This window comes from Triturus cristatus, chromosome 4_1, assembly GCF_964204655.1.
Source record: "Triturus cristatus chromosome 4_1, aTriCri1.1, whole genome shotgun sequence".
In the NCBI taxonomy this organism is placed as follows: Eukaryota; Metazoa; Chordata; class Amphibia; order Caudata; family Salamandridae; genus Triturus; species Triturus cristatus.
The window spans coordinates 854,314,988-854,340,814 of NC_140585.1; the positions used below are offsets into that span (position 1 = coordinate 854,314,988).

Here is a 25,827-nt window from a genome sequence, read left to right on the forward strand (position 1 = left end):
GTAGATTTCTATAGCTGATCATTGTTGAGCCTCAAAAAACCTGAAATCTATGCAAATTTTAGACGTGTATCTGTAAAGTAATTTTTTAGACTTTTCTTTAGATGGGTGGATTATGACCTAAGTATATCACCTACAAAATATCAAAGACCTACCAAGGAAATGTTCATACTAGTAGGGGTGTAGAAATAAAAAGTTGAACTCATTAAAATCTCCCAAATATCATCCTACTAAAAAATAAGCATTGTCAAAGCCAATAGGTCTGGATTGCACTCTGAGTTCTCACAAAAACATTAAACAACTGTGCTGAAGTGGAAACAAAAAATCTGTATATAATGCACCAATGAGATAATGTAATGTGTGATGTTCAGTGTATCTTCAGGTTGTAAAATAGTGCCTTAATCATTACAAAACAAGCACTCCATAGGTGGTAGAATTATACAACAGCATGTGGTAAGAGAGTATTACTGCTGTGGATGGTAACAAAGCCCACACTGTGCCTATTTCATATAGTCACATTGGTAATGCGTCGCCAAGCCAGACCTAAAAAGCATTTAGAGGCTCTCACTGTAAGCACAGAGGAGAAGCTGCACACAGGGTGGAGCTTCTGGTTGGATTCTTTTCAAACTGATCAGAAGACGCTGTTAATGTACGAAGCTATTTCTTGGAACCAGGCCGTGATTGTGGTTTCTCGAGGGCTGGCAGGCAGCAGATGAAGCTCCACAGCGGAACACTGGAGGAAACCACGGGGTTCAACTAGCAAGAAGAGATAAGAGCAGGTAAGCTCTGGCTCCAAAACAGCAATGCCCAACAGGTTCCTGTACCGCACAGAGGAGAGTGAAGAAGGCCACACCCATCCTTGACTGGAAACTAGGTACAGTGCAGCACTTTCCTTTTCTTTTTATTTACAAACCAGCGTGCAAACCCATGCTTGTTTTTTGTTCTTGCTACTTCTATACTTGTTCTATATGACGCCCCTCTATCTCTCAACTACATATTTTAAAAACATACGTACATACATGACTGGGAAGGCAACTGACTTGGGTGATCTCCTGCTACATAGAGTTTTGTGTAACCCGGAAGGGGAAGTGTCGATCTGCTGGGGCTGGTTCGGCCTTTCAGTCTCCGAGGTCAATAGAATGTGAACATTTCTGAAATCCAGCCCTGCGCACAGTCCTACAGCATAAGAACAATTGTGAATTGAAAGAATTTGGTGTTGCTGGACTGCTGTCAAAGAGCCTTGTGTGCGCCTGCAGCATGTGATGAGCATCAGGCTCCACAGCACTTAAACATGTCTCTTTGTAAACAGAGCCATGTGATGCCCCTGCTGTTTCTCTGTGCCTTCATGTTGTACAGTTCAGAACTAGGTTTTTGCCGTTTATTTGAAGGTTAATTGTTGTATCATAATTTATGTATTTTGGGGCATATTATCAACGGCCAGCGATAATTATTGCTGGCCGTGTTTAGCGATAATTTTGTTATTTGCAGGCTATCTCTAGTAGCACGTTATTAACAACGCGTTTCTCCAGGACGATAAAAATTCCAAAGACAGCGAGGTTCTCGCAGTTTTGCAGGGAACATTGCTGGTTTTCCAGCGATGTTTCCTGCAAAACGACGATAGCATAATCCACCCCAATGTTAGGGATAGGTAAGTCTGCATTTTAGCAGACGTTAGTTTTTGGAGAAAACAGTGGTTTTCTCCAAAAACTAACGTGTGCTAAAATGCTAGGGCAGCCTTGTAAATATCGCGATGTGAGCATCAGCGATATTTGCAAAGTAGTCCATCCGGGGTACGCCCAGTGACGCCCACTTTGCATAGAGATGCAAAGGGAGGCATTGGGAAAAAGGGTGCTAATATGCGATTAAGCATGTTAGCACCCTCTTGTAAATAGGGCAATAGTTTCATCTCTGCTTTTTTGGCTTTTTAAGCCAAAAAAGCGGAGATAAAGCCCTTGTAAATATGTCCCTTTGTTGTGTTATATCCCTGTCAGTGCATTTTTAAACCTTTGTTTGAGCCCTGATCAAAAATTCCAAGAGAAATTTACTCTAGATCCTCGAATTTAATGGCAGATTTATACTCACTGGTGTATTGTGTCTTGTGTCTGCCGTTTTACTGTCCATGGTCTCCAGTTTTTGCCTTACCATTGTTCCCCTGTCCATGCATGGACTTCGCAAATTCATGTTCTGTTTTTGCCTCCATCTCTTCATCTGGAAGATTCATAGCATGCTTTGGTAAAACTATAGTCTCACAATCATCTTTACATTTTCCCCGCTACAATCCCTACTCTGACATATAATATAAGTGGTTTTGTTGCTGATGCTCTGTTGAAGACCCTGTTGCAATTGTGTGATATGCGTGAATGTCTGGAGTGAGAGTCAAATCCTGTGCATTATCTGCAAAAATACAGATTTCCGTTAGGGTCGTTTTAAGGCATTGCAGACAGTGGGGATGGGCTGAGCTGGATTAGTGACAGGGTATATCAGGCTCTGTTTGCTTCGGCCTCTGAATTTGTGGGCCTATGTGTTTTTTTAAAGTATGAATGCTCTAGATAAGTGTAATTAGCAAGCAAAGAGCTGGTAGGCTGGTCTAGCCCTAGGTGTAGAGACTGAGCCCTGACTGCCGCAACGGGAAGCAAAATGGAGTTAAGTTATCCTACAGGAGGGCCCAACTTGGCATGGATCCTCACAGGAGAATGAGGACCAATCGCCACACCAACGCTTGGCTGGTCAGCACAAGACTGTTCACCAACCCAAACGGACAGATTCCCTGGTTCCACCCTATTTTCTAACCCACCTCTGCAGCATTGGCTAATGTTGAAAATGGGAGAGGACCTCAAGGGGGACCAACTTTCCACAGAGTCTCACGAAGCAGTGAGTGGATGACTCAGATCAGGTCCCTACCAGGGCTGCCAATCAGTGAATGACAGAGTAGCGGGATTGTAACCCCAGTATTGATGCAAAGGGTGATCTCCATGCCCACTTTAGTACATTGTCGGGTATAGAAGTGTAGTGTTTTGCTAGGGAGTTAGAGCCTGTCCATTCATTTGGGGTGCCAACATGGGACACAAACAGAAGAATGGATTTAATTCTGAGAAGCCTCACTGTCTACCAATTTGAGAGCCATACAGTGGCATAAAGGAACATGGTGGGCTCTCTTGCAGAATGTGATGAGGGACTCGAGTCTCGCTTACCTCACAAATATTCATTGACCCGGGGCTGAAGGGGGGCCCTTGAAAGATTGGCTCCACACCTGGGCTGCACGGGCCTGTGTTTCACCCCTGATCCAAAATCAGATGGTAAAGGTGCCCCTCACTTAAGGGGAATAAAGTCTCAGAAACGAGGGGGATGTTGTGCCTAATCATGAATGATCAAGAGCTTAAAAGGCCAAGGAACAAGAAAAAGAGTGAAAGGCAATGTCTTTGTTGGGCAGACTAATCCAGGTGGCTGCGGTGTCAGTTTCTGAAGTCTAGCTTCCAATTAAATTTCGCCCCCTTCAACCTGCGAGCCAGCCTAACTAGGAGCCCTTCTGTGAGGTAGGTGTTTGCGCAATAAATATCCGATCATTGCTGAAGGAAATTACTGTCCCGAGGTGTGTTGGGCCAGGTGCAGGTACTTCGCTCACTCGAAACACAATTAAGCCCTGCATGACCCATGGACTCGGGTATTGTTCATTCACTTCTGTAGAGGTTAGGGTCAGCTCCTGTTAGTTATTAAGCATGTTAGGGTGGCACACAAGGAAAGAGGAAAACGGGATCCAGCGTTGATTGTGTTTCTATTGTTTTACGTAGATTACATAGGTGCTAGAAGTTGGGGTCTGGGGGTGCTGTAGCACCCCAAAAATAAACATGCTGGAATTCAAAAAGTGAATCAATCAATCAAACCTTTATAGGGTGTGCCAACTCACCCATTAGGGTCTTGAGGGGCTAGTAGCTATTGCATGGTGGTATATTGCATTCCAATATCCAGGTCTTGAGATCTCTCCTGAATTTCTGGAGCCATGGGGTGCAGAGGAAGGGAGTTCCATGTCTTAGCTGCCAGGTGCCGTAAGAAAGTGGCTCTGTATATACTGTTCCAAAATAGGTACAGTATGCACAGAGTCCACAGTCCCCAGAGGTTTGGCAGAGGCTAAAGTTAGATATAACCCTACTCTCTAAAGTGGTGGCTTGGTCGAGCATTAAGGCAGTATCAGAGGACAGTGTAAAGCATTTGTTGTACACACTCAGTCAGCAAATGGTCTCACACACTCAAGAACTGAATGAAGGCCAATGGTTTGTATATAAAAATACATGCTTGTTTTATTTTAGAACCAACAATGGGTATCAAAATATACTTTCTCAGAATAAGATGCTTTAGATAAATACTTTTCAATAGGCAATAGACTATTGAATGCAATGTTACAGTTGCAATAGGTAACACAATTTCAAACACAATTATACATTGAGCTCAAGGGGAATTTTTAGTTAAATGCAATAGATTACTTTTTGGATTACTTTTCTTACCACAGGACTGGATCCTAGATTCAGTCCTGGGATATCTCCTGTAAACAGTTGATTAAAAACGTTATGGTTACAGTTATGATTTTTAAGGAATATTATTGTATTTTAAAAGTTGACACTTAGAAACTTTTTCACATAAAATCACCAATCAGAAACTTTTTCACATAGAATCACCAATGTTATCCTATGGGAGGAAATTCACTTAGCAGGTAAGTGGGGTTATTGTTACTTTTTCTAACTCAGTGTTGGATCCTGGATACAGCACTGGGGCATCTCCTGTAAACAGTTGAAAGAATGTGATTTTGTTATACAGGCGATTTTTAACAAATATTTGTAAGTTTGTAAAATCGACACTTACAAGAAATTCTGGTGAAAACCAGGCAATGTTATCCTATGGAAGGAAAACCAAGTTTAGGTAAGTACAGTTGTAATTACTTTTCAGGGTCAGTGCTGGGCACCAAGATCCAGCACTGGGATCTCTTCTGATATTATGTGAGTAAATTCATTTTCGTAATTCGGCTGATTTTAGATGAATATTTTAAAGTTTCAAAACTCGACACTGAAGAATTTCCAAGTGAAACCAGTGAATGTTACCCTATGGAAGAAAAGTGTGTTATCGGCTTGTGGGTAAGAACTCGACTGGCAGAGTTAAGGTTCTGGGCATAGACTCAGGGGTCTCCCAGGGTCAGGTAAGTACAGTTGTTACACCCTCAGCTGCACAGGGGCAGCCGGGTGCAGAGTGAGTTAGGCCCAATGTTATCCTATGGGAGGAAGGGGGCCTTTGGTTGGTGGCTGCTGGTTAGCAGGCCACGCGGCTGTGGGAGCTGGGCTTCTAGTCACTTGCTCAGGGCAAATGGGGAAGTAGATTAGAGTAGAGGTTGCACTGCCAGGGGCACTCGGGCGGCTGGGTGTAGGGTGCTTGAGCATTCCATGGGTCCATTGCAATCCATTGAGCCGTCGGGCGCTCAATGGATTGCAATGGAGAAGCTCAAGAACGAACAAAGGCTGCAAGCTCGGGACGAAGATTCTTCAGGTGCGACCACCACTTCGAGAGGTAAGTTGGGTACTTGGAGTATAGGTAGGCACCCAGGAGTTGGGCACAGTGGGCCGCAGGGTGCCGGGTGCAGGGGTGCCTTTTGGTGTCAGGAAATCTTACCCTCTGCTGGTCCCCGGTTGGAGGGGTCCCTGGTTCTGAGGCTGCAGGCGTCATCAGGGGCATCGAGGTGGGTCCTTGGGTGTTGGATTCGGGGTCACAGTCGCCGGGGGGACGTCCTTGAGATCTTTGTCCACTCCGGCACAGGCCAGGCTTGGCGGGGGCAGAGTGTGCAGGGTTCGCGGTTCCTGGCTGATGCCAGAGGTCAGTTACTTGTTTTGAGCAGTGCCACTGCTCGTGGGAGTCCCAGGTAGTCCGAGTCACAAGGCAGTCAGGTCCTCCAGGTTTTTTGAGGTTGCTGACCACTGGAGATGCCGGGGTTTAGCAGGAGCCGTTTCGAGGGTCGACAGGCCGGTAGGGCAGGGCCAAAGCAGTTGGTGTCTTCCTCTTGTTAGCAGCTGCAAGGCAGGTCTTCTTGTTCCTTGTTCTTCTTTCTTGTTTCGAAATCTGGATCTGCGGAAGGAAGGTTCAGGGTGCCCCTAAATACTAAATTTAGGGGCGTTTCAGGTAGGTAAAGGGCAGGGACCAATGGGTTCCTTTTCCTGGGGTGGGTACACCCCCTATCCTGCCACTCTCCTGTGGGAGGGGGGCAGTAGCCTAGTCCTGATTGGGCAGGGCTTCCCATCTTCAAGATTGCGAGAGCCCGGAGATGTGCTTCACGTCGAATCCCCCACCTGAGGGGTGGGGTTGGCAGAGGCTGGCACACCCCCTTTCCTTCCTTGGGGTTTCCGGACAGTCGTCCCGCCAGAGTGGGGGTCAGAACCGGTAGGGGCCAGTTGCTGAGTGCAGCAAGTGGCCTTGAGAAGCTCACAAAAGGCGGCATGCCTTTGAAGCTTCCCCTGTCCATCCTGGGGGAGGAGACCTAGCACCTCGCCCAGGATGTGCATTGTTGCAGGCCCAGGAGAGCAGATGGCTCTCTACCCAGGGGTCCAGCAACATGTCTGCTGTGTGGCAGCCTTCAGACTAGACGTGGATTGTAGGTTAGGTTTAGAGGGCATCTCTAAGATGCCCTCTGTCGTGCATGGTGCATTAAATCCCACACTGGCATCAGTGCGGGTTTAATGTGCTGAGAAGTTTGATACCAAACTTCTCAGTCTTTAGTGCTGCCATCATGGTGCTGTGGAGTTCGTGTTGACGACCTCCCAGCACCATATACTCTTATTGGCAGCACTGCACTTACAGTGCCCAGGAATGGACCTGGGTACTGTAGGGGCACAGGGCTCATGCACCTGTACCCACACCACTGGCATAGGGAACCCAGCTAGAGGGGTGACTGATGTATGCCAGGGCAGTGTGTGTTGTGACCATGGCACACAGGGATGTGTGCCATGTCGACTCTCTGTTTTGTTCGGCACCCAGACACTCAGCCTGCAAGGGCAGTGTGTGTGTGTCAGGGTACAGGGCCTCTAAGGGTTGCACAATAAGTGCTGCAGCCCTTAGAGGCCTTCTCTGGTCACAAGGCCCTGGGTACCTAGTGTACCATTTACCAGGGGCTGACATGTGGCCAGAGATGCCAATTGGGTTTAGGCTTCAACACAGTTTTAGGGAGGGAACATAGGCCCTGGGTACCTGATTGGCAGGAGCCCAGGGCACACTCAGTCAAAGTACATCAGCAATTCAGCAAAATGTGGGGCATACCATGCAAGAAAGATGGCACTTTCTCACAGGTCCGAGAAGGAGCATCCTCTGCTGTTGGTTTGGTGGATCCAGGGGGTGTCTGAGAGGAAGCGGAAGGCACACCAAAACTGTCTAGTTGGTTAGTGGAAGGTCAGTCGTTTGTTGAGGTGTGCTAGCCCTTCTTTGTGAAGGGCTTTGTCTGCTTGGGTCAGCATCTGGAACTGGCATCTCTTCTGTATCAGGAGCCAGTGTAGTTTCCTGAGGGGGAGTGTAATGTGGGTCCTTGCTGGGCAGGCTGAGGATGAGTCTTGCTGATGCGTTCTGTAGTGTCTGCAGCTTATTCAGGTGGCATGGCGTGATTCCTATGCAAATTGAGTTTCAGTAGTCCAGCCTGCGTGTGACGAGGCCCTGTGTGACAGTCCTTCTGGTGTTGACAAAGATCCACATGAAGATCTTGCGGAGCATGTGGAGGGTGTGTAAGCAGTCCGATGAGACTGTGTTGACTTGTTTTTCCATCAGGAGCTTGCTGTCCAGGATCATGCTGAGGCTGCGGGCGTGGTCTGTTGGGGCCCGGTGGTGGGCCGAGACTTGCTGGCCACCATGAGTGCAGTAATGTAAAATGATGGTCAGGTCCACGTAGGTTCTTGTAGAATAAGTATTTATTTATGTAGATGGTACAAGGTATCAAGATGAAGAAAGATGGAAATAAAAACCCCACCAGGAGCTGTCTCCTCACAGCTCAGCCCCAAGCTCCCAACTGAATTCACAGAGCTAGGAATCCAACATTCTAATGTGTCATCATGAATACCAACATTCCACATGGTGACAGCAGAGGATGAGCTATACAGGATGAGTAGCAATCACTACACATCTTCCCCTTTATACCTTTTATAAAAACAACTAAAATGTACAACGTACACATAGCATCAGAAAGAGGATACACAGAGTACGATAGGGACATCACGAAAAAAGAGAAATTACAAGGCAGAAAGGAAGATGGAAAAGGGAAAACAAATATAATTAAAGAAAAAAAGATACTCTAACATAATAGAAGAATAGAGGATAAGCGAACAAGAAAGAACATAAAGAAGGAGAAAAGAGATGGAACATATAGTAGATAGAAGGTAATAGAACACATACGAGATGGAACGTATAGGAGATAGAAAGAGATAGAACACATCTTCTCCCTAAAAATGACACAAAAAGAAGAGGAAATCACACAGTAAAAAGGATAAAAGATAGCAAAAATAAGAAAACGACGCAAAGTTGAGAGTTACATCCACAACACAACTGTTGGCCATACAGGAGTGGAGATGAAAACCAATGAACGTCAGAAACAAGAGCAGAAATAACAACTATAATAATGGAAGAAAAAGTACTCCTAACAGAAGAATAAATAAAGCTCAGGAATAACACTGGAGTACGAACTTAATTAGAATAAAACCTCAATTGCCAGGAAAATTCATGAAGTAAAACCTTTGCGCAAAGTAGAAAACTGGCATACGAATAGGATAAAACCATAGAGCTCCTGAAAATCAGAAAAAGGTATTGTGCACAAAAACTGAGAACTGACGTCAGCAATTACCCTTAAAAACATGTACGCACTTTCATTAGAAATGCATAAATATGAAAAAATTCATTATAACTTGAACAGCAGAACTGCGAAATGAATCATTTTGAAATCAGAACCAAACATTACAGCTTGAGATTACATTCTTAAAGAATATGAACATGTACAACCATCATTCACAAAATAGGAATCAAAGAAACTGAAGGTTCGCTCAAACATTTGAATGAATAAAACATTGAACACCTGAAACCATTAGAACATTATGGTGGTGATAATAAATTATCAACATTAACGTTGAACACAACGAAAATGCAAGTGGAAATGAATTTAAAATGAGTAGCACAGTATGACGAAATAAATGATGTACTGGAAAAAATTCTAACATGAAAATGCAGAAACTATCACAACTAAATCCAGCAAGAACTAATAACACCGGTACTCGACCTAGTACCCGAGTGTGCACTAGAATGAAAAAACTTGTTAAGCAATAAAGAGTAAACAGTTTCAAAATAAACCCAGAAGGTGACGCACTGTACACAGTTAAAAGAATAATGTTCACTATGACAAAAAATAAACATCCTTGTAATAAAAACGACAAAGCAGAACTGTTTTAGGAACATGACCCAATTTCCAATTAAATAAAGGTCGTGAAATCAATGCAGCAATTATAAGCACAGAGATGAAATGACTTGCAGTTGTTACGAAGAAAATGCCATGGAAAAATGACACAATCGCTGAATCACACATCCTTTTTGGACATCCTGAGTGAGATGATTGTTCTGACGAACTCACAGCGTGACAGAACTTGAATAATGTACCTTCGGTCTTTTTGACGATGAAACTGCCTGACATCCGTTGAAAATAAAACTCGGTTGGCAATTGAAAAAAATATCTTCTAGATTTGTAATAAGAAGTGTAAAGTAATAAGTATGGTAGAAGGTGTCAACCACAAGATGGCGGCACGTAAAGCACGCCGTGCAGGATGGCTTCAGGCAGTCAAATGCACCAAGCGTTGCTCCACTGACACGGAGGCAGCATCCAAAGCGGAGAAAAAGGTACGTCATTGAAGGAAGCATTGTTGCGGCTGAGTCTTGAACTACGAAGGTAAGAGCGCGCGCTAAGCTTGGCGCATGCTGTTTTTCAAAAATAAAGAGGGCGGTTGAACTGCTTACAGAAAATTATTAATCCAAGGCCCATATTTAATATTATTAAAAATACCGAAAATGTTTCAAAAACTGCCGCACAATCAGATAAAGAGTCTAAGCGTGTACCCAAGGTCATGAAACAGGATCCCAACAAAAATAGTTCTTTTGAATGGCGCTTGTTAGAAGGATAGAAGGAAAATGTAATCACCATCACAGCCCCCACCTGCAGCCCTCTAATAAACTCAGACTGCGCTCGCTGAATGAAGAGCCAAACCTGCTACCAAAGTCCAGAAAAAACACAGCAGGGTGATCAGGCCAACTGCATCTCTTTGAAAATTATATTTGGAGGTGTTGAATTTGGAATGGCAGGTAGAAAGTTGCTCAAGGCACACAGGTAAAATAGGGACGTCAGTGACGAAGAGATGTTAGGGAACTGGAAGTCAGGAACTTAGACTTGAACTAGCGTCTAAAATTAGCAGGAAGTTACAGCAGGACTGTGCAGCAGGGACTGGCTTGTTGGGATGAGGGCGACTGATTGAATGGTCACTGGTGGGGTTCTGTAGTTGGGTTGCCAGTATGCTAGGAAGTCACTTGAAGAAATTAAAACTTAAATGTTTACCTTGTTGAAGAAAGTCCAATTGTTGCTGCTTGAACTTTGAAGTAAGAATAAAGTTGAAATGCCCAAAACGTCGCCAAAATTGTAGTAATGTAAAATGATGGTCAGGTCCACGTAGGTTCTTGTAGAATAAGTATTTATTTATGTAGATGGTACAAGGTATCAAGATGAAGAAAGATGGAAATAAAAACCCCACCAGGAGCTGTCTCCTCACAGCTCAGCCCCAAGCTCCCAACTGAATTCACAGAGCTAGGAATCCAACATTCTAATGTGTCATCATGAATACTAACATTCCACATGGTGACAGCAGAGGATGAGCTATACAGGATGAGTAGCAATCACTACAATGAGTCATTCCAGATTGAAGTCCGTTTGAAACTCTTTTCCGTTTTGAGTTTCAGACAGTTGTCTCTCATCCATTTGGTGACATCCATCATGCAGGTGTGGAAGTTGGCTCTGGCGGTGTAGGGGTATTCGGTCAGTGAGAAGATGAGCTGAGTGTCGTCAGTGTATGAGAGGATGTTGAGTCCTTGTGCCAGGGAAGTCATGTAGGTGTTGAAGAGGGTGGGGCTGAGTGATGAACCTTGGGGAACACCGCAGATGATCTCCTTGTGCTCTGATGTGAATGGTGGGAGACGGATCCTTTGGGTTCCTCTTGAGAGGAATGAAGCTATCCATTTGAGGGCATGTCCCTGGATCCTGATGTGGTGTAGTCTGACGATCAGCGTGTGATGGGAGACCGTGTGGAAAGCAGCTGATAGGTTCAAGAGGATGAGGGCCCTGATGTCGTCGGCGGCTGCTTTAAGGGCCGTCGTGGTGCTGTGGTTGGTACAAAATCTTGATTGTGAGGGGTACAGGAGGTCAAGGTGCTCCAGGTGGTGAGTGAGTTGCTTGTTGATCCCTTCTCAAGGATCTTAGGTGGAAATAGGAGCAGGGAGAGTTAGCAGAGCTTTGTTTTAGGATGGGTCTCACTTCCGCCTGTTTCCGGTCTTCTGGGAAGATGTCCTTCTAGATCATGCAATTCCACCTCTGTGTTTTTGGTCCTGTCTCGGTGTGTTTTTTTGTATCCTTCGGGGATGGCGACGGCAATGTCTGAACAATGAACAATAAAGATGACTTTAAATTTTGTTTTTACCTTGTCATATTTGCTTTGTGTTCAAAGACAGAGGTCAAATGTCAGGGTTATTTTTTAAACTTGTAAATTGGTGCTCACATTCTTTCTCTGACTACAAAATTAGAGCATTTTGTAAAATGAACTATCAGGGACTGTGAAAGGAAAGGCTGTAGAATGTTTCTGAGACAGAACGCTTCAATACCTGTAAATAAACTGTACGAAAATTTCAAAACTTAGCAGTTGGTAAATGACAAATGAAGCATTGTAATTCTGAAGAGTGATGGAAGTAAACATTTTATTAGGATCAAAATAAATGAAGACACTTTATAAGGTGATGTGCAAATGATTTGCTGAAACCCGATTTCCACACATTATGGTTTTTGCTCTATATACTTTTATCAGTAAAACTGTGTCAGTTCAAATTTTGAGGCCACTTCAATCTTAAATATGTTGTTTGTAAATCACAGTGCGCTGCCACACCATGCTCTAGTAATTTATTTGCAACAGTGTGCTCCAAAATGCACCACCGGCTACATATCACACCCTTCCCACTTTCCTGCTGAATTTGAGTGGCTCATATGCTACTTTTGTTCTTTGTGTAATGCTTAGATTTTTAACAATCCCTATGACCTCCGTGATGTAACATTGATGCCAATATCCCCACACCAAAAACTGTTCTGGCAAAACTGGTAGGTTGTGGTGCAGTCAATACTTTTTGCACAAAAGCCTAGCTCTTATAATTCATTGTAAAGACTAAAATGAGTTACATTAGTTATTCCTGGGCACCAGGACTGAACTGGACATTGATCACATCGACATTTCAAAAGCTGTAGGGGGAGTGGGGTTGGGTGACTCGCATAATTAGAAGACCGTTTTTGAAGGGTTGTTGTTGCTGGCGCCTCTGTCAATTTTTCCAGCACCACAAGGTTAATTAAAGAAGGCAGAGTTAGGGCTTCAGGGGAGAGAAAGTGAGAGATCAGAAAAGAAGAGGAGAGCAACTGAGAATGGATGTATGTAATGAGATATAGATAGTGAGAGGGGAGAAAGGAAGCAGACTGCTTTGAAATTTTTTGCGAAGACTGCTTTTGATTGTAAGTCTGGCCCTGCTGGCCACTTTAACATTGTGAGCATACTCATAATTGAATGTATTTGTTTAGAGGTTTTCTGCTGTGATACATGTTGCCAAACAGTTACTTCCGAACAGAGAAAGTCATCTAGAAAATACTGCTTAGACAGGGAAAAGGGGGAAGTCAGTGATTAATTTGGTCAGTGGTTGGAGTTGGGACTCAAGTCACTCATATTTGAGGACTGGAACTTATTGTTCCTCATGAGACTTTGAGCAACAAAGGGAAAACACACAAGGGGGAAAGGAGAAGAGAAAGTCAGAAAAACCATGAACTTGCAGGAGTGAGATAAGAAGGCATGGAGGGCCTGATGGTAAGAAGCATAAGGGGCAATCTAGACTATGCAGCAGTGGTATTTGGCATGCCCACATTCATTAATGCTGGTTGTGTGATTCTCAGCAAAACATTTGGCCCTGCCACAGACTCTTTTAAAAATGAAGCAATGGAAGTTATAATCCATTCAGAGAAAAAGGGTAACCATGTACGATATTATTCAAACCCCAACCCTTTCTATATGTAGTTCAGTTGTAAGCAAGTCAGAATAGTGCCCTTTTCAGAAGTTTCATGAACCGATTGAGTTTAGGTTCGAAAGGTAATTTTGCCCTGCTTAAAGCTATTGGATGCCCATTAGCATGAGCTCCGTCACCTGCCAGCTGAATAGCCCCTGCGATTAGGTGTGAAAACTGATCCCAGACAGGGTCGGACTGGCTGTAGCAGGCATCAGGCGTTTCCCCAAGGAGGCTAGAAGGGTGACGGGGCATTCTTGCTGAGGTGGGGTCCGGTTTGGCTTGCGGTGCTGCAGGTGCTGCAATATCGGCCCCCAGTAAAAAAAAAATAGCAGCAGTGCTTCACCCTGGCAGCCACCCCGCAGGGGAGGGCTGCTCTGACAAAATTGCCAAGGCTGCTTTGGGTTCCCAGTCCGGCCCTGGTCTCAGGGCCAAACAAAGGCCTTGGTGTGTGGAGGTGGTTCTGTACCATCTGGGCTGTGCTCTGTAACTCAATTAACCCCAAAGAGGCCTCACAGTCAAATGTTAGCTGACACCAGAGCAGGGCCCTTTTTTATTCTCCCAGTCAGAAAGGCACAAATTCCAGTAGGAGAGAAGGTGCCCCAGAATAGGTTAGAAGTGACCACAGAGCAGTGGTTGCTCATTTCCCCGTCCACACCTCTGGGTTGGGCACACATCCTCTGCACTAGGGGAAAAGGATTTCAAAATGTTGGATTTGGCCATAGAGGGGCATATGGGAGTGTTTGCAGTAGAGCACACATGAACTGCTGCAAAGGTGAGTAGGGTATACCTGGGGACGTTTTCCCTATTGGTTAGGGTGGGGCCAGGAGTACACCCACCCATAGACTAGTGACAGGCATAAATGTGGCACCTCCTGTTACACGTTTCAGAATAATGTTGGACCTATGGAAGACAGAAGAAGGAGTGCTCCTGCTGTTAAGACCTGTAAGGCTGGACCTTCTCCCAGTTGTACCCAGGACAAAGAAATGGACTCAGAGAGTCACTTGGCTGACTTCATTTTAAGCTACGGGGCTACAACAAGCTGCAAGAAGCTCCTTTTCCTGAAGAGCTCATCTGAACTGTTTCAATTGAACCTGCCCTGGAACTTGCTGGTAGTGTCTCCTGGAGTGGGTCTTTTTAGCCCCCAAGTGCTGTTCCTGTGGTCCTGAAACCCTTAGCAGTTTCTAAGTGTACTCCTCATAGCATCCTGAAAAACCTGGGACTTTTTGGCTCCAAAGACACCCAGAGGACCAGCACAACCCTGCCCAAGTCAATCCGACAAAGGTGTGTTGTTACACAGATTCAGGCTGCTACAGTTTAGAGCTTTTCTTCAACACCAAATCCTTTCAGCTGTACGTTGCAAAGAGGGTATCCAGCCTCGTGATGCCCTGTTTGACTACAGCTTGCAGTCTTGTCCTGCTGGAGGAATCAGAGCTACAAATAAGTTATTCAGTCCAAACATAGAAATCATCATCGGACGAAGCTGCTAAAAGTATCCGGCCAGCAAAGCACCTAATTTGGGTAAAAAAAATGTATTTCTCTTAGTCTGATCTTTCCGGCCTATAATCAGTGGCTTCACTGGGACCTTGTCGAATGGCTATCCAGCCTCATGGTACCCTTCTCGGCCACAGCCTGCTGCCTTCCCCACCAAGGATTTTTGACTTACATTTCTGACACCAAGGGCCTGATTTGGCTGATGGGTGTTTACCCCATCAGGGTTATGTAGTAAAGTACTGTGTCGCTCTGAGGGAGTACCCTCCCACCAAATTTTGTAATGTCCGCTGGCTCTGCAAACATCTCTTGCATTTACAGGAACCACCAACACTGTGTAAATGCTTCGAAAGTTTGATGGATAGCTCCTTCAACATGATAGAGCCTTGAAGCAAACTTTCAATGTTCAGGATTTTCTTTTTGAAATGAAAAACAAAACAATGACCCCCCCTTGCCATAGAGAGTTCTTTCTCATGACGTTGGGGTCTTTTCATAGCTTTCACTGTCCATTACTGCCAGGGTTTACCTAGGGGTAATGGGCAATGAAACCTAGCCATTTGTCCACCCTCCCCCCCAAATTGGCTCATCAGAGGTGTCATTCGGCTGCAGAGAAATAGCAGTCGACATTCTAAAGGTCCACTCGACTCTAAATGAGACACAAGGACCTTTAGTTTAGCAAAGAGGGTACTCCGTCACCTTTGCAATGGATTTCCCTCTCTGCCAAATTGTAATTCGGGCCTTAAGTCAGAAGGTAAACTTCTGACCAGGTCAAACCAGGTTTCTGTATAAGACCCGTGCTCAGTGGCATAGCTAGACCGTTGCCGCACAGGGCGATCCCTGAGTTTGCCGCCTGGTGCAGGTAAGAGTCGGTGGCGGTTGACAGATGGCTAGTTCTCGGGTGGGGGGCTGGTCAACAGATGACTTGCTCTCCTTCGCCACCCCCAAAAAGAGTACCACCCCCCCTCCCAAGTCTCTCTAGCAATGCCACTGCCCGTGCTCCATCATGATTGGCCTTAAATCACTTTTAAGTCCCAGTCAAGCACAACCAGATGACTTCTGTTGGCACTTAACGCTTTATGGTGTTGTTTTGTTCATTAATTTATCCTCTATTTTTATAAATTGGAGTGGGATTTTTATTCTGCTGTGTTTTCAACCTTTTAACAGTTTTGCTACACACATTTAGCTTAGTTAAGCCTTTCTTCTTTGTGCCGTAGCTACCAGGGGTTGAGCTTGGGTCTAAATTACTGAAACCTTTCCTGGACCTAGCAAGGAAACTAATAATCTCCTATCTCTCACAGCTGAACACTCAGTACGGACATGTCCAATGCAAACAGCAGATGCCTTAACTGCTGTATCACAGATGATATTAGTCAGTCTAATTACATAGGACAAGTGTGTTGGGACTCAACGGCCCCTTATCAGCAATTCGGCTAAAGCTCACTCCTATATGACCCCTCCAGGACCCTCTTCTCCCAGTTCTCATCCTCCTCAAGACAATGCACCATGTGTTGGAGCTGTCATATATGCAGCTATGTTTCTGGTACCACCAATCCACCCCTCTCCCATTCCCATTTCAGTGTGGCTAGAATAACCCTGCTTCTTCCACCAGCACAAATCAGTTCCACCAGTAATTGATCAAAGACCGTAAACACACTCCATGGAATCATACAAATGGCTCCCAACAATACATTTATACACTGCATCAGGAAAAACATTTTGGCCGGAGTTACTCTGCCCATTTTTGATAAATGGAGTGAGCTTCAGAATTTAACCAAAGCTTGAAGGCCATCTATCACTCTCCCTATATTCAGTCTGGGGCTATCAACCTCATTAAGTGATACCTGAATACCTAACTATCTAAAGCCCACAGTCATCCAGGTAACACAAATCCTCAGCAACCAAAATCCCGTAGTTCTCCCATATGAAATAATTTACATTTGCTGCAGGTCATCCTTAGACTGATACCTCTCCTTGCTCAGATAATGCATGTAATAAAATCGGGGCAGTGTATGTTGGATGTCTTAGGATAATTATTAGACAATATCAATCCTCCCCTTCCCAGCCAAGATTGTAGAGAAGGCACTCAACAAAGAAATTGGTAACAGTCCTTGAGTCTAATTATCTGCTGGACCACTCACAGTTCGGCATTAGGGGTGAACACCACACGGAGTCAGCCTTGATAGTTGCTTCATAAGAGTTGAAAACTACTCTAGATTCAGGATCAAATGCAGCCTTGATCCTGGTATATCTTTTGGCTGCATTTGACATGGGCAACCAAGTTATATTGATTAACAGGCTCCATTCTCTAGGTATCAGGCTCTGCTCTGGCCATATTAAAATCCTTTCTGTCAGAGAGAGAACAGTTTGTGTCCCTTTATGACTTCTCCTCCAGCCCCTCCACGATACCATGCGGGGTACCACAGGACTCATCTTTGAGCCCTATGCTTTTTAATCTTTATGTTACCCCCTGGCCATGCAAATCAAAAAGTTAGGATTCTCAGTAGTTAGTTACGCAGACGACACCCAGATAGTCATATCAGTGGCTGGTAACCCAGAGGACACAGCAAGCAGATTACAAGCTGCATGCTGGAGATTAGTGATTGGATGTCCAACAATTAACACTGGCAAAACCGAGGTGCTCCTGCTGGGCAACAAAACATCTTTCTGGTCCCCTACTTGGTGGCCACAGGAACTAGTAGCCCTACCCATGCCAGTTTCTAAAGCCAAATACCTGGGTATAATTTTTTAAGACAATTTGTTATTCGATAAAAACATCAATGCTGTGATCACCTCTTCTTTATTAATTCTCAAAATTCTGAGGCAGATCTATCCATTCATTCTGTAAGACACACAGATGCTGGTGGTTACCACTCTCGTAATATTGAAACTTGATTATTTTAATGCACTATATGTTTACTTACAGCAGAGATTTATAAGCAAACTACAAGCCCTGCAGAATGCCGCGGCGTGTATGCTACTTAGAATCCCCAAGCATCATTCTGGCTCTCAAGCCTTGGCTCAGCTCCATTGGCTATCCATCGACACGCGCATTGACTTCAAATCACTTTGCATCGCTTTAAAAGCCTTAGCTCAGAATATCTGAAACATGAATTCATCTCGTACTGCCCATCCAGAACCTTGCAATCCTACTCAGCCTTCAATGTGGTGATTCCCAAAGTTAAGAGAGCTCACTGAGAAGGCAGAAGGAACATTCACTGTACAGCTAAAAGATGTAACTCCCTTCCTCTCTATCTGAAGAAATGCACAGGTCTTCGTGCTTTTAGGAAAGCCCAGAAAACATGGATTTTTAATCAATAGCTTCTTTATTTTTCCCTCTTTATGATCTCCTCCACTAAATTCCACATTCTTCAGTTTCCTCTCTGTCCATAGCAGGAAGCACCTAAACAGCTGTGGGCAATCGTGCGCTATACAAACATTATTTTCATTTCATTTCAAGATAAAAAAGTAATCTCTGTATAATGACATCATGTGGGTGGTGGTCCCCACTTGTATCCTCCAGAGTCTTAGCACGTCATGCAGTCTACAGGTCAATGGCTCCATTACTAATACAAACAGGAGCTGAGACAGAGGACATCTCTGTCTTGTCCCCCACTCCTTTGCCAAATACCCTGAGTTTATACATTCCATTCAAACTCTAGTCACGGCTTGGCCAATCTGATAAACTCATGCCCCAATCCGATGACCCGCAATACCCACAGTAACCATATACTCATCCTGTCTAGGAAACAATATTGTAAAACCTATCACATTATAGTTCTACACTACAGATTGAGTTGTAGTGAACTCTTTTTGTTCTCCACAGCAGCAGGACTCACGTCAAGTGCAAACCAAAATTCTCTTTTACCTAACTATACCTAAATACCCATATTTCTTATTCATAACAGTCCCACAAACATGCGCCAGTTTATGTTGCTGCAGTTTGGTGACTCTGCACTCCAGTTGTGTGTGTTACAAGCTCAGTTTTGTCCACATTCTGCCCAGGCCCCCGGTTATATCCATACATCCATCCTTAATGCACCTCGATTCTGCCTGCATGCTGAGGCACCGCCCACTGCCGGGAGGATGCATGTCCTCCATCCTCTAATTCTGGGTCGTGCCTCTGTTTCAGTACGGCATCCTGATGCCGTGTCATTTTCGCAGAGTCCAGAGTCAACCACCAACCATAACCATACATCATTCAGCGTGGTGAAGAAATACACTTTGTCATCATGTTATATTCTTAATTTGGCCGGAGACATAAGGCTATAATTTAAATTATTTTTTCTCAATTTCCTTTTAACCACTAAGAATTATTTCTCTATATTTGTTTCTCATTTTACTTAGCCAATATTAAGGGTATTTAAGGCGACTCTTTTTGGCCAGCCATATTGTAGGGCCATCAGGTGCCCTTTATTCAACCTTGGAACAAATTCATTGCAGAGCATAGAGGAAAATCTTTCAAAAACCGCAATACACACGTCAGTCCAGACTAAGGCTGGAACTGGTGCTGGCGATCCAAACACTAGATTGTCAAGCCTCTATGTTGAAATATTACATCAGAACCATGAGGGCGTGGTCTAAATTACTAAACGATGACCTAAAATCCATTTTTGAAACTCCAGGCAACCCTTGATATTCCCAAGTAAGAGATGCAACAAGACCTTCAAGATTGAAGAAACAGTCCTCCAAACCGAGGAGGTCCTATTTAATATCTGTAGGAGAGCAGTTAACCAACAATTAAGAGAGTACTCAAGGAAGCAATACTAAATATTTGTCGATAAGTCGTCATTTGTCCAGTCGCTGAACAACTCTTATATTCCAGAGAAACCACAACCGTACTTTACATAAGCCAGAAATGTCTTTATCCACCCACAGATCTCGTAAGTGAGGAGCATATGTACAAGCCCCTATCGCCACCACAAAGTCACTTTTACCGACACTGTGGTGGCGATAGGGGCTGCGCCTTATGTACAAGGCAGCGTTAAGCCACTTAACGCGGCTTAACGCTGGCTTGTACATAAGGCCCCCTTTCATGCTATGGTTAGCGTGAAAGGAGTGGGTAGTGTGTGTGTTGCGGTGGGTGTTCCAATGCAACACCCAATCATTTTGACGCTGCCCCCTATGTACAAGGGTGGCGTACATAGGCGGCAGCGCCAAAATTAAGACCAGGTAAATCCTGGTCTTAAGTTGGTGAAACTAGGAGAAATGCATTATTTCTCCTTGTTTTTGCTTTTTCCATGTGTGCTGCCTCGTGCAGTGCACATGGAAAAAGCAAAATGTCATGGTTTGTTAACATACCGGAAGGTGTCCCTTCCTGTACTTAAACATACTTTTAAAAAAAAGGCATTTTGTTACTTTCATGTGTGCTGCATAAAGCAGCACACATGAAAGTGACAGAGTGGCATTTTAGGATTATTTATGTTCCTACTCATAAACAATCCTCTCCTGCATGCAGACACCCTTGCACTATGGTGCACTATGGTGCAAGGGTGCCTGCGTTGCCGCTAAGTTGCTAAACCTAGTGCCATCGCAGGGGAAAACGCAAGGCTGCACCAGATGCTTGTAAATATGGAGCAGCCTTACATTTCAGAAGTGGCGCTGGGTCAAGGAGGCTAACGCGCGCTCCGCCACTTCCTTGTACATATCTCCCTGAGACTATTAATACTACCAATAAGCAACTTTAATCTGGCTTGCGTCGGGAGGGGGTGGGGAGACGTGCATTGATAAAAGGGAGTGCCGGAAATGTTCCTACCGACATGAATCTTGAAAACATCTGTTATGCTGCTGTCCTGTATTAGAACAAGAGAGGAGACTAATAATCTGACAAGTCTTCCTGGCTCATGGGGCACAAACCTGCCAGATCGCACTTTCTATCTGTCCTAAAGCATTGCCCCATGGGCTTTGGTAAGGTGTGCCGAATTTCAAATTAATTACAAATTTTACAATGCAAGTGTTGCCATTTACTTGAGATTGGGCGACATGGATATATATTGAGCTGACATCACCGGCATTCAGAGCATGGTCCGCTAGCTCAGATTGTATACCTGTTCCGTAATGCTTTGGCTGCACATCCCGGCACTCAGAATTTGGCCCGTTAGGACTTATTTGTTTTAGTAATAGCTGTTTTGCACTAATTACCCTTTTTAACTTCTCTTAGCATTTGCACAACTTTTTTAAAATATATTTTAATAATTGTCAATTTTAATCTAATAAAAATATTTTTATAATTGCGGTTTTAATTGTTTGCAATGGTTTTAATTAACTAAGCAATAAATTACCACTTCTAATACTATTACTCTTTTATTGTAGTCTGGGAAACTGAGAATCGATCTGTTATTTTCCGCAGCAGTCCGAACTTGCATACATGTTGTAGTATAGCACTTGGAACACAATGGTTGAAGAGTCTGGCAATTAGTGCATGGTGCAGCGCCCTGGGTGGCATTGGTGCTGCTATCCATTCTTTCAAAAAGAGTTCTGCCGAAGGCCCCTCAGCTTTTACAGGAAATCCAAGAAACCTGAAATTGTTGCACCTTAATTGCCCCTCAGCGTCTTCACGTTTCTCTTCCATCTTTGTGGCTGGGCAAAGAAGGAGATCACTGTGGCTTTTAAGCTGTTGACTTCCCTCTGCAACATCAAGACCTGTTCCTCAGTCTCTGTAACTTATTTGATAACTTTATGCAGGTAAGCTCACACGAGGTTGATCTCTATAGTATAGTATTGATTTTCCTTCAAGGTGCCACTTGGATTGTGTGTAGTTGGTCATCCATGTTTTAACCCTTTGTGGCAGGAATTCAAGGTCCACCTGGCAATTTATATTTCAAAATGGGTCCAATCTAAAATGATTAGACAATTGTGAAAGAAGTAGGGCAAGGTCCATAGGAATGTGTCCCACCACAGCAGGGAGCAATCAGAGACCCTCAACTCGGTTTGATTGGTTTTGACATGACTATAAGTTAGGACAAACCTTCTCCGAGGCTGGTCCTGTGTGAATTGTGTGTTTAATGGTTTACGAACCACAGAACAAGGTTTGGTGCATAACAGGAGAGAGGTGTGGTGCAGTGGCCAGATCAGCTGACTAAGGAGTCCCAACCAAAAGAGAATAAAACCCCCATAAAACCGAAGATAAATCTGATAGATAAAAATATTAATAGTGTCACCCAAAATAAATAAATAATCAGGGGAATGGAAGATTGATACTAAAATTATCAAATGAAGGAAAAAGGGAAAAAAGCATTGGTGAGAAGGGAACAAAAAGCGGAACAAGACAAGATAGGGGTGGAAAAAAAGAATAAAAGGTTAGAGAAAAGAAATATGAGTAATCAAGGTAATGAGAGCACTAAGTGGTTTGTGAAGGTGGGGCAAGACAGTCAAATGGAGGATCAGTTGAATGAATTGATTCACTAGAAGCGAAGCCCTTCACCAGGGTTCCAAGATTCCAACCCCAATTTGTGTATTTTTATGGAGACTATAAAAAAGGGAAAAGGGGCAAAATTAAAACCATTAAATGGAACTAGTTTATTAAACTGTTTAGGGAGTTATCTGCTCCCCTAGTAAATTCAATCTATTTCCACCATGCATGTGTTAAGAGTTTCAAGAGGTCTTTCCATACACACAGAATAGTTTTAAGGCCGATTGAGACCAGAATTTTCCATAAAATGCGACTTTCGCTGTCTAGACAATGATAATTTTCAGTGGGTATAATACTCAATGCTATTGAGGGAAAGCCGGGGGTTCAGGTTATCTGAAGGATCTACGAGATGGTAAGTCCAAGTTCTGACCAGAATTTTGTAGCATAGGTGCAGTCGGGTAGCATTTGGAGTAGGTCTCCAGTAGTAGGTCTCCAGTTGTCTTACCACATCTCCAGCAGTTGCCTGAGTCTAGGAGATCCAGTTTGTATAGTTTGTAGGGGGTCCAGTGAGCTCTGTGTGCACTCAAAAGTGTATATTGTACTAGAGAGTGTGTAATCTTGTTGGTTGTTAGATTGGACCAAATAGCTGGCCAGTTTATGGCTGAGTTAAGGGTAGAGTTTGTTTTCTTCAAAATAGATTCCCATTTAGCTTGTAATGACTTAGTGAGGTAGGTGTTCATGGGAATCAGTATGGAGTAGAGATTAGAAGCTATGTGGCCTCCTTAAGCTCTTCTACTACGGAGGGAAGGTTGGGTGTTTTCGGGGGTTTATGTTTGGCAATAATAACTTAAATCATTAGAAAGAGGTAGAAGTCTATTTCCTCCAGTTCAAATTTGGTTTGAAGTATTAAAAGGGTGTGGGATCTGTGGGAGAATCCAGGTCTCCTACTAAAAGGATACCTTTGTGTGCCCATTTCTCTAGAAATAGTGTGCTTACCTCTGATTTGAAGTTATTGATATCCCATAATGATGCAATTGTAGAGTAGCATATTTTGTTAGAGAGTTTATTGTCGATTTTCCATAGTGTCTGTGCTGTGTTGGACAAAATGCATGCGGAGTGTTCCATCCTTATGTTTTTAGTAGTAATAAGGGAGATGAGAGACAGAGATAGAGCAAGATTGTCATCCATACTGAGCCAAATTGGAGGAGGGATATTAGGTAGGGGAAACCAGAAAAGCCCCTGTCTCATCAGGTATACATTTGGAATCTACAGTAGTCATGGAGGTTTAGGCCACCGAGTTTCCTTGGAGGTGGAGTTTTTTTAGGGCTAATCTCGATCTCTTGCACTGCCAAAGAAAGTTGTTTAGTATATGAGCTGTCTTAATTAAGAAGGTGTCCGACAGGTGGATCGGTGATATGCTAATTATAAAGTCAATAAGGGGAGAGATCTTCATTTTAATAATTTCAGTACACGCCCACCAAGTGATGAATCTAGTTGACCATTTGTCTAGTAACATTTTAGTTTTGAATAGGGTTACTTTTTGTTGAGGTCAAATGATTCTCTAAGGTTTTGACAGAACAAAATGCCTAGGTACTTTATTCTGTCTGGAGCACAATTGAGGCTGTAGCTCCCGATAACTGAGCTGTTGCAGTGGAGCTTCAGGGGAAGAACCTCCGTTTTGTCTTTATTAAGATTGAATCCAGGCACTATACCATGTGAAGAGGAGGATGCTGTCTGCATATGCTGCCACTTGTTGTGGTCATGCAGAGAATGTGATACCATAAATTCAAGGGTTCTCTCAACTTTTTATAAGGAATGGTTCCATGGCAAGCATAAAAAGAAGAGAGAAAAGGGGGCATCCCTGTCTAGTGACATGTTGTAGGTTGTAGGATGAAGCTGCTCGACAGTGTCCATTGATGTTAATTTGAGTTTTAGGTTACTTGTATAGTGCGAGAATCATCCTAGATAGTTTAGAGGCAAGATTGAATGCAGTAAGGGTATCATGCAGAAAAGACCACAAGACTTTGTTGAAGGCTTTATCAGCATCTAGTGCAATCACGGAGGCCGGTTGGTTAAGATGTTAGGGTTTCTCTATAACATGATTGAAAAGTCGGACATTGTAAGTGCTGGACCTACCCTTAATGAAGGATAGGTTCCAATCTAAGGACTAGGAGTTATGCATATATTTTGAAGACCATGTTTATTAGGGAGATTGGGCTATGGTTCTGAGGGATAGAAATTTTGTTTTTGATTTTTTTTATAAACTACGGTCTGAATAAATGTATATTATGAACTGAGCTAGGTTAATTAAATTTCTCTGAACTCATTTTTTTATGGGCAAATAGGGAAGGGAGGGGTGTTATTTCTTTTGTTGCTGATTGGTTTATGCTTTAAGGTTGTCAGGTTTATGAGGTAGAAAAGGTGTCAGACCCTATCAGTGGTTGCGCGCTCTTGTTAAAGGTTTCAAGGTAGTGTATGTGTGAACATAAGGTCCAGCATGTGCCTGTCTGTGTACTTTGGGCTTCTCGCTACCTCTTGCAATATGAGGTCCTGCTTGTTGTCGAAGAGAAATTCTTACAGGAAAACTGCTCAAATAGGGCCCTCATGTTTACTATAAAGAGCAGTTTTCCCTAGAATGGTATCTTTCACACAATGTGGGTGTTTATGCATAGTTAAGGCGCACCACAACATACATATTGTGGATACCTCATACATGTTTTCACACAAATTTTTCACATATGCGAATCCTGATCGAAATCCAAAAGACTTATGTACAGTGTGCATACTACAGCACTTGTTCCACATCCATTTTATCAAATAATGGTACACCTCTGCTCAGATTGTGAGGAGACTGTGCACCTACAAAAATACTGCTGGAATTGAAGTGCAATATGTGTAGTGCCGTTCAGTGTACATTTGTCCTGTAGATGATCCTTTACACTTTTAAAAACATCAAGAGTTTTTGGGGCAAAACTAATTTGAATTTCATGTGGTGGAAACTGTCCACAAACATTTGGTGCATATGCTCAAAATTTATCATAGCCTTGCATTAACAATATTTGGAGTGACAGTTAAGAACTAGTGAACATAGTAGTTTTAATTAAAATGTCCTCTGCTTGGTAAGCTGATGTGTACCCCTACCTTGATTATCCCAGTTGCATGTTAAAGCGGTATTCTGGTTTCCATTTAGCCCTATCATGCACAGAATCCAATGTGCACACTGAGACCTAATCAGGAGGGACACCAGAATCGCACTCTCTAATGGACACAAGATTGCTATCTCTGTCATTTTGGGCATGTACTGTGAGCAGTGGTGGCCTCATATCATTTTTGAAACCATGGTATTGAATGGGTCTTTTTTCCCATTCAAAGTAAGAGTGCAATATCGGCAGGCCACCTCATGCAAAGTCCTGCTTATATGTCATGCCCAAATTGTGCACTGACATTCCTGTGTGTATGCGGAGTGCTTATATATGTATGGTTAATGTCATTAGGATTCAATGGTGCTTTGGAGTGTGTGAATGCTAAAGTCATTGGCACTTGTTTGATTTGGTCCAAGATGGAAGTCAGGATTCAGCCTCACCAGACAGTGGAATTGTATTTCTTGCATTTGTGAATGGAGGCTACACTGAAGTGTGGCAGGATGGAGA

The 25,827-nt window shown here is 43.6% G+C and overlaps 1 protein-coding gene across 2 annotated transcripts in view; it reads left to right on the forward strand.

The window, feature by feature from the left end:
- The first annotated feature begins 661 nt into the window (after window positions 1-661).
- Window positions 662-25,827, forward strand: part of PRKCQ (protein kinase C theta) — a 549,254-nt gene continuing 524,088 nt past the window's right edge. The window contains exon 1 of one of the 2 annotated variants that reach the window (XM_085653544.1): window positions 662-776. The gene's annotated coding sequence lies outside the window, so the exon portion shown is untranslated. Of the gene's footprint in view, window positions 872-25,827 lie in introns of both variants that reach the window. The other variant, XM_085653545.1, reaches the window with a different exon arrangement.